The following is a 9,572-nucleotide window of genomic DNA, read 5'->3' as shown; positions in this document are numbered from 1 at the left end:
ACCAACTTGTGCCACATATGAAGAGGTGCACGGATGGCACACGCAAACTCCAGAAACATTTTATTGAAGCGACGGGAACCCCCACCCGGCTCCAAGAGGACATCAGACAGGAGGGCCACAGGAAGAGCAAGAGGTGCCTGATGTGCCCAAAACAGCAGCAGCTGAGGTTCACAGTGTACCAGCAGCACAAACACTTTGTGATCATTTGTGTACAATGTTATCAGATGTGATGGGATGTGTGTCGAAATGACCAACATGTTTCAAATATGAAATTAAAAAACAGATTAACCGCTAAAGGAATTACTTGAAACAAATTCTAATTGTAAATCACACTTGGATGAGCCATGTGTGGTCACATAAAGTGTTTTTGTTCATAAAGTAGGAAAGAAAAAATGAAATGAATGATCAACCACCAGAAACACACCATCTCCGGCATGAGCCATGTGATGGAAGCGCCAGGCTGTGGAGGCGCTTAGAAACCACAGGCCCACGGGGTCTTGTAAAGGTACAGGGGAACAGGAATGGAGATGAATATCACCAAGTGATGGAGGATCTGGTCTTGGACTTTTTCCTAATCCAAAACCACAAAACCTTTGACTGTATAGGTATTGTTTGATCTGTTCCTGATGCAACATTGTGAAGCCAGAGGTGGCACACTACTATGTGCTGACGGTATTGTGACACTCTGACCCTGATTCTGTGTGACTGCATGTTTGCGTCTTCTTCTATGATTCTTTTTCTGGCTGCTTGACCTCAGTCAGTTCAAACACAGACGACTGCGAGTGAAATGCAGCCATCAATTACAGGCAATGATACAGCTGGGAGCTGAGAGCTGGAGGCAGAGATCAGATGGGGCATTTGCTCAAAATGATGTTTGACAGCCACCTTGAAAGGGCTTTGTGTCGGGACATTGTTTGGATTCAATATGCATATGCATGTTTGTGGTTCTAAGCAAAACTGCTAAAAACGAGGACTAAACAAACCTCAAGGGACAAAAATCTTAGGTCCTCATGACCCCTCCTCTGGCTGGGGCCCAGCTGTTTGGTAGGAGGCATGTGCCGGCTAGAGGATAGAGTCACACAGACACACAAAAGAGTGTGGGCGATCACTGGTCACGAGCTACTGTATCAGTTTGTTGGAGGCTTAAACTCAGACTGAGCAAAGTCACAACATAAAAGACTAAATAAAAATAATGCACAGACTTAATGATTCTCAACAGTGACTCTCTTCCATGGTTACACAATGGCTTCAGAATGGCCACAAAAACAAATGAAAAAAGCTTCTTATTCTCATATAAAATCCAAGGTTTGTCAAAATCATCCATCAGAAGATCCAAAACATTAATTAGACAGGATCACAGCAGGCTGGTGTTCTGTGCCGAGTGCTTGGAAACTCGTGCACCTGAGAATTAGGAAGTGTGTCAACTATTCTCCTGGGATATTTTTATGTCGCCTTAAACAACAACAACAATGATGATAATAATAGTGTGTTCTCCTGCTTCAATGGTCGCTCCCACCCACCAACCAGTCACAGATGGTCATTGTGGCTCACCCAACTCATATTTTCTCACATTAAATTGGTCTAAAATGTACTCTTGGAGATCATGGCGAGAGCTCTTTGGGGGATCCTGGAACAGGCGATGAGGCCACCCGGGACTGGTCAGACAGAAGGGACATAGAGTGAGAGAAGGATACGGAGGAAGTATGTGTGTGTGTGTGTGTGTGTGTGTGTGTGTGGTGTGTGTGTGTGTGTGTGTGTGTGTGTGTGTGTTTAAGAGATACTATGTGTGTATACATGTTATTATCTATCTTCTCAACATTTTGTGAGGGAGCCAGATGGGGTCCATTCACACCACAGTGAGTTTTTAGGCTTCCTGCAGTCACTGCTTGTTATCTTTTGTCACCATTTCTCCTTACCTCACTGCCCCTCTCTTCTCTTCTCCCTTCATTTTCTCTTTTGCCATAGCTTTGATCTCTTTATAAGGCCTCCAGTAAACAGGAGACTGTTGTTTCAGCACTCTCCCTCCTCCCCTCCTCCTCGGCCTTCCAGGATTCCTTTCTTTTTTTCAGACCCAGGCAACCTTTCCAATGGATTAGAAGACCAGCTCTTTATTTAATGATAAGAAGATTTTCTCTTTGTTTGTTGTTCTGCCCTTAAACTCCTGCATGTCACCTCCACACTTCTGCTGATCATCACTGTGGTACCACAGCAAGGTTTTAGGGGGCCCTGGACTCTGGTAGCAGGATGAGGTGCCAGGACAGAGCACTGCTGATGTACCCTTGAGCAAAGGGCCCTGTAACGAGTTGGCGACTCACAGCTTCTATAGAAGCTTCATGGACAAAAGCTTTCCTCCATAATCAGAAACACAAGGAGACTTTTACACAGCCCTGCTGGCAGAAAGTCCTCCATCAACAAGTCCTCATTTTATATCAGCGGTCCATATACTAATAAAGGAGAGTACTCTTTTTCAGATAGAAAGAACTTTAACTTAAGACAAATTGAAGGAGATCATTTGTTTGCTCTGTCAAGGATCTGCATCATTAAGTAGAATTCAAATTCAAAACCAGGCTAAAGACAGTGGAGCTAGCTGCGAGTAGGAATGAGTGTTTGGCGCTGTGCTGTGTGATCTATGAACAAACCTGGGGACAATCTTACCTTACCTCATTCTAGACACATAAAAGCAGCAAAACTCATAATCACCCCTGAATATTTTCATCACCGCGCACATGAATTTCTATGGCAAATAATTATTTTTTGAAATAGTGAAAAGCAGGAAACATACCTGATGAAATAGCAAAACAAAGCCAGCTGCGGCATTATGACCAATTTGGGTGGTTGACAGTGTTGTTCTTCAGGACAGATACACTCTCAATTGTGTTTAGAAGAACTTTATGCTAGAGAGTGAAGGCGAGAACAGGACCCACAGGGCAGACTCAATCAATCAATCAATCAATCAATCAATCAATCAATCAATCAATCAATCAATCAATCAAGCGTCTGTTACAATTAAAATTGTTTCCAGGCGCTTTACAGAATCCCAGAGCCTGACCACCAAAAGGGCAACAGTGGCAGACAGTAGTAGGGATTGAAGTGGTTCTAATAAAAAAGGTGCAAGCAAGGGAGGCACAAAGAGAATGGAAGCAGGACTCCAAGACAGACGAGGCTGAGTCAAGGCAGGATTCACATCTAAAAAAATAAAAATGGAAGATGGTGACGTAAGCGGTGAAGATGGCAGCTTAGGTGTGGGGCTCTGCAATCTACACAGCCCATTTTCGTAAGTAGCAGCAATAAATGACTTCATCCCAGTGCACAGAAGACATTTTACAAGTGGGCGGTTGGCAGGTTAAATATTTGTATCCAGAATTCCCCTCAACAACTGAAACTTTTGCTTTGGCATCAAGATAGTACTAATAAAGAGAGCTTAGCTAAAGCTAGTGATCCAACAGAGAAGAGCGATGGCTCTGCTCCGCCCCTGAGCACTGCTTGCCAATGACATCCGTCACTGCTTAGTGCAAAAATGAGAGGTACAGGAAAGCAAGGTAAATTCTATTTAAGTCGTGACGAGAGCCTCTACGGACATACGCCTCCGTGCCTGATTAATGCTGAGTCCTATCTTGACTTTCTTGACGTAGCAAACAGAGCGCTAAAAGCTAATTCACTGGCGACACTTCCCGCAGTTGAGTCTCCACAACAGAAGGTGGATGATTTGGAGAGTAGGTGCCGGCGGAACAATCTACCCTTCATTGGATTTCTATAGGGCTGTGACGGCTCTGCTATTTTAGCCTTCATGAGTTGTACTATCCCGGATCTCCTAAGGACCGCGTTCCCGGGAGGCCATGACATTGACCACGCACACTCCGGTGTGCCAGGCACAAACTGGCCGGACAGCCACCCAGCCCGATCATTGTTTGGCTTCTGTGATTCCAAGACGGGGAGCGGATCAAGGAAATGGCGCGCAAGAGTTCACTGATTCTAAGACACGCTTGATTACATTCACTCTTTACTTCCCAAGAGTAATACGCAACTGTCAACACGGGTCTGTTGCTAGGGGATACCCACAGGGATTTAATTAATCTCCACCTTCACTGCTGCATATCTTAATGTTTGCTAATGAACATTATGGTGTATTTACATTAGACTTTGAACCCATAGCTATGCCGATCCTCATATAGTTCCTGTTGTTGGTCTGATACGACAGAGGGATATCTCATTGTAATAATGGGCATGCTTTAGTGATGCTCCTGTTTTCATGTACATGGTTACAAAGCTGTCATTTTGAGATTTCTCTCCTTGAGTCAGTTACACTGACAACTTTCACAGTCCTTGAGATTTTTGTTTTTGTTGATAAAGTTTTTGTGCACCTGGGGGGACCCTGTCACCTTAATTACTTTTGTTGTACTTGACTTATGATGTTGGCTGACCACTGGGGTACTTTAAATCCAATAATGTGGAATGTTAAAGGTTCTAACCACCTGAATAAGGGAAGGGAAATTTTGACATTTATAAAATCTAAAAAAGTGGCTATTCCATTATTTCACCAAACCCATTTACTACCTACTCAATCTGAAAAAGTCTGGGTGGGCGTTTTTTTTTTTGCTTTGTTTGACAATAGCCAGGGTGGCAATTTAAATTCATAGGCATTTACAATTTAGGTGTATTAAGGAGGATGGTGATGAGGCAGGATGTGTTTTACTGCTCATTGCAGAGATTCAAGGCCAAAGTGTAATATTAGCTAAGGTGTCTGCCTCGAATATAGATGACCCTGTATTTTCTGGGCAGCTGGAAAATAAGCTCCAGGATATGGGAGACTATCCTTTTTTACTGGGAGATGATGTAAATCAGGTTATGGATAATATTGTGGACCACAGTAGTCCATCACATCTGCTGCCCAGGTTTTCCTCTGCGCACATGCGCGAAGATCTCTGCCTGGTGGACATATGACAACTATTTAACCCTTCCTCACGAGACTTCACATTTTATTTCTCTCCCCATTTGTTATCTAGAGAATACTTCTTTATTTCAAACTCTTCCATCCCCTTGTAAATTCTAGCTCAGTTGGTAATCTGTTTCTCTCAGATCACACTCCTGTATCTCTGCATATGGTCCCACCTAGTAGTAGTATCTAAATCCTCTAGGTGGAGGCTTAATTCCAGTCTGCTCTCCAACCCTGATTTCATGTTATTGCTGAAGGAAGAAATTACTCTTGAAACAAAATGAGCATCTTCTCCCTCTGTTGGTGTAGCTTGGGAGGACTTAACACATGTATTGGAGGTCGTATTATTCAATTTATTTCACTCAAGAAGAAATCAAATAATATGTCTTGGAGAGGAGGATTGGTATCGATTTATCCTCCTTGGTAAAACCTAAATATAAACTAAATACAATACTGACACAATTATTTATTCTTATTATTCAGAAAAAGTTTGTCAGATATTGACTCTTAAATAACTCAATTTATGCCAAATTGTTATGGTTGTTCCATACACCTCCTCCAACCAGTGCCTCTACTGGTCACCCACATCATAGTTGCACTTCTGGGGTGAGAGGCACCTGGAAAAAAGGCACAGGAGTGGAGCCTCCTGTCAGTGCCAAAGTAATAATTCCCATATCCCAGAGTCAGGAGGGGAGGGGAAGAGGAGAGGAGAGGAGAGGAGAAGGGGAGGTAGGAGGGGAAGGAAGGGAAGGGAAGGGAAGGGAGAGGAGGGGGGGAAGAAGGGAGGAGAGGAGACATAGGAGGGGAGGGGAAGAAGGGAGGAGGAGAGGAGAGGAGAGGAGAAGGGGAGGTAGGAGGGGAAGGAAGGGAAGGGAAGGGAAGGGAAGGGAAGGGAAGGGAGAGGAGGGGAGGGGAAGAAGGGAGGAGAGGAGACATAGGAGGGGAGGTGGGAGGGAAGGGAGAGGAGGGGAGGGAAAAAAGGGAGGAGACGTAGGAGGGGAAGAAGGGAGGAGAGGAGACATAGGAAGGGAGGGGAGGTGGGAGGGGAAAGGAGAGGAGGGGAGAGAAGAGAAGAGGAGCAGTAGGGGAGAGGAGGAGAGGAGAGGTAGGAGAGGAGGGGAGGGGAAGAGGAGAGGAGAGGAGAAGGGGAGGTAGGAGGGGAAGAAGGGAGGAGAGGAGAGCTAGGAGGAGCTTGTCTGTCAAGTTACCAATTCTGACCTTGGGAGCAGCAACCAACCCTGTCTGGTGTGGCATCCACCACAAAAATTGGCCAAAGATTGATCACCTGCATACAGTGAAGACAGGAATCCTGTGGGCTTTTCCTTTCCAAATGGTGACTAAAACTGATGGGAGCTGTTTCAGAAGCTGAGTCAACATGGTCCTATTATCAGTCTGATCAAGTGTCAGTTTGGCTGGGGCTGAAGAGGGATATTAGGACACTGATATGTTCCTGTGGCATGTTTGCATGCCAAGGTGCAATGCAGCACCCTTCATCATGCCAAAGAGGGGGGTTTTAACCACGTGAATGTGGACATGCTGGGCCCCTTGCCTTCCTGCCATGTTTCACTCACCTCCAAACCATGGTGGACAGAACCACCTGGTGGCTGGAAGCTATTCCCCTGACTTTTGGCAGAGGTCAGACCTTTGAACTCTCTTGCTGAACCCTGCTTTGCACTAAAGGGTTTCAAATGCCATCACTACATGTTATGTTTGGTTGTGATAATCACAAACACAAGGGGAACTGGCAATTTTACGTATCCCCCATTTGATCATCGCGCAGCAACCCTTCTTCTCTTTATCTCCTTCACACCTCCATCATACAACAAACCCTTCGAATAGCTGGATGCCATCACAACAGTAATGCATGAAAGGACTTTATAAACACAACAATACTCTGATTGTTGTTCCTGGGGTGGAAGAAACATTCTTTTCCACACCTGTAACGGTCTGCTTCGCCACAATTGAGAAAATCCACTACACCTGTTACTCTCCTCAGTCAGCCATGATTCAAACACCCATTTTCCCTGGTATTTAAGCCCCAGTTTTACACACACTCTGCCAGAGTTTGAGCTCATGTCCACCTTTATTATTATATTATATTTTATTATATTATTCTTTCTATCTTTGTTTTCTGCGTGACCTCACCTCTGTCTGCCTATTTTCCATCTGCCTGATTTCCATTTCTCAGATCTATTTGTTAATGATAGAAGCCCAGGGAAAACATGATCACTGTGAAGAGCAGAGAGTGCTCAGGAAGAGGTCTTCCATTGGTGCGAAGACGACAGTCCATGCGTGGCAGGAGACACAGTGACCTTGGAGGAGAAAGAGCAAAGAACAATTCAATCCTATGACACAATATTCAGGAGTCTATGAATCAAAGTCTGTGAATCAAACATACACGATACACTGCTTTAATAGCAAGAGTATCAGGAAGGCACTGAACCAAAAACTTGCCTGTCTGTTGGGGTCCAAGGTTCTGGGGTGTGTGTCTGTTTTTTCCTGCAGGGGGCGTGGAGGAGATGATAATTTGCTAAAGCTGGTGCTGCAGGCTGGCGCACCTGTTGGCAATCTACACCTGGCCACCTATTTAGGGACGGAGCACCTGCCTATCAGCGTCAGAGAGTTTTGGTGTTTTCTCTGGTCTCCATGTCGCCCTGCGGGAGTGGAGAGTGCGTGGGACTGGACTTCTGTGTTGGCTCTGCTCTGGAGCTTTCTGTGTGCCCCGGAAGATCGGACGAGTGCTTCTCTGCGGTCCAGGAGGACTGCCAGCTAGAGTTGTTTATGAATAAAAACTAGTTTTTAGATTTTTTCTAACTGCGTTTTGCCTGCTTTCGGGTCCTGTAACAACCCAAACCGTAACACTATCAATAGTATCCTGAGTTGCATATATCGTTGAGACTCCAAAGACCCCATTATGGGGGGGTAGCTTTCTTACATGGAATGTCAGTTTTACCCTTTATTTTCCTACTGTCACAGGCATATCACATTTCCTGTAAAATATATTTTATTTACAGTTAGCACAATAACCTACTACATACTAGTGCGATATTTTATATCTGACTTTGCAGTCACCTCTATCCTCCCCTTGTGATGAGATAAATGTGAGTAAATGTTTATTTAGATTTAAAAAAAAGATCTCTGCTCCGTAGATTTGTCTGTTTACTGTGTCGGTGATGAAGCTTTAGCAAAGAAAAACACTTTACCGGGAAAAATCCGGTGAAATAGACTAACCCATTAGAAGCGAAGAGACCTCAAGAGTCCAATATGTTTAAGCACAGTACAGCTCATGTCTGCATCATCAGTCACTGTTAAAAAGTGACTTTGAACATCAAAAATAGTTTGGGGATTTTTTCAGTCCTGCACACATCAAACACCAAACTAATTCCTCTCAGTTTACTGCCACTCTCGTCGATGCCCCTCAACTCTTTTCAAAGGGAAATTGAATTCACTCCAGAGACCAAGGCGCCTCAGGAGGGTCAGTGAACATAGCAATGCTGTCACTTGCTATAAAAACAGGAATGGATACAGGCCAACTTTCATTTTCAGGAGGCAAAGCTTTGTGAGGCACAAATTGTACTGATGTATTGATGAGTAGAAGAAATGGCAACCTCTTATGGTTGTATTGCCTCTTGTTCTGCAACTGCAGCAACATCCATGACAGCAATAAAATGCCTAATTAGGTATAGGTGGTCTATTTAAAAGATGATGTCACACCTGTGGTGACTACTCAGTCATCCTGAGACCAAACCCCCTGCAGCTCAGGTGATGTGGAGGAGACGAACGCCAGGTATGCTCTCCAGAGAGCAATAGGCACGGTTGAGAGGCAGTACAGGGGCAGAGTGGAGTCCAGTTACAGGGGCCCAGGAACATGTTATGGAAACCATCACAGATGACACAAATCCCTGGAAAAAAAAAAATCAAATACTATATATTGAAAATACTCAAAATATGGTGCAAAATAAAAACTGGGATTGAATATTTATGAGGCAACCTGGGCCTAAAGTGTAAAGGAAAAAAAAAAAAAAAAATCAACCATTAGCTTCTGTTAGCCTTCTTAACAAAGGGTGGACTGATAAAAGGAAATCCAGATTTAATTTGACGTTTTACAGCTGAATTTTCTTGCAGTGATGTGTGACTTTGAATTACTAATCTTCACTGTCTTCCCACATTACCTGTGCTTCCTGTTCCATCCAGCCTCGTCCAGCCTGGGTCATTTCCTCCGGCTCTGTGCTCAAGTCATTCCTCATCATTAAATTCTTTAACCTCCCACTATCTTTGCATACCAATGAATCTCATTGGAGGATTTGTTGTTTGGCAGGTCATGAAGCAGCTATCATGGATTGTCTGGTGTGTAATGTGATGCCAGCAACAGTTTCTGAGCGGGACCACCTGTTGGTCCTGAAGAACAATGGAGGCCCGATGAGAGCATCCAGAAGCAAACGTGTTCAGCCTCAGATACCAGGGGACTTGGTAGGAGCAACAGGTAGGAGTAACAGGTCAACGAATGATCCACAAGAGGCGTGGAGACCTTGGAAGAATCCAGCAAACAGTCCACAGGGGAAACTCACCACGATAGTCCAATCACAATAGTCAAAATCACAAAAGACAAAATCACAAAGAGTCGGGGTTTCACGGAAGG

The 9,572-nt window shown here is 44.4% G+C and overlaps 1 long non-coding RNA gene across 2 annotated transcripts; it reads right to left on the bottom strand.

Moving 5' to 3' along the window:
- Positions 1–6,925: 6,925 nt before the first annotated feature.
- LOC130540028 (uncharacterized) lies at positions 6,926–9,240 on the bottom strand. Of its 2 annotated transcripts, XR_008954287.1 has the most exons (3): positions 9,106–9,240; positions 8,648–8,835; positions 6,926–7,245 (listed from the first exon to the last, which is right to left on the bottom strand). It is a non-coding gene; the product is annotated as an uncharacterized LOC130540028 (long non-coding RNA). The 2 variants fall into 2 exon arrangements; XR_008954286.1 differs by lacking the exon at positions 6,926–7,245 and having other exon boundaries at positions 8,063–8,835.
- Between the last annotated feature and the right edge of the window lie 332 nt (positions 9,241–9,572).

The sequence above is a fragment of the Takifugu flavidus genome, chromosome 16, assembly GCF_003711565.1.
Source record: "Takifugu flavidus isolate HTHZ2018 chromosome 16, ASM371156v2, whole genome shotgun sequence".
Classification (NCBI taxonomy): Eukaryota; Metazoa; Chordata; class Actinopteri; order Tetraodontiformes; family Tetraodontidae; genus Takifugu; species Takifugu flavidus.
The sequence above is the reverse complement of the archived record's forward strand: the minus strand, read 5'-3'. Positions and strand labels throughout refer to the sequence as shown.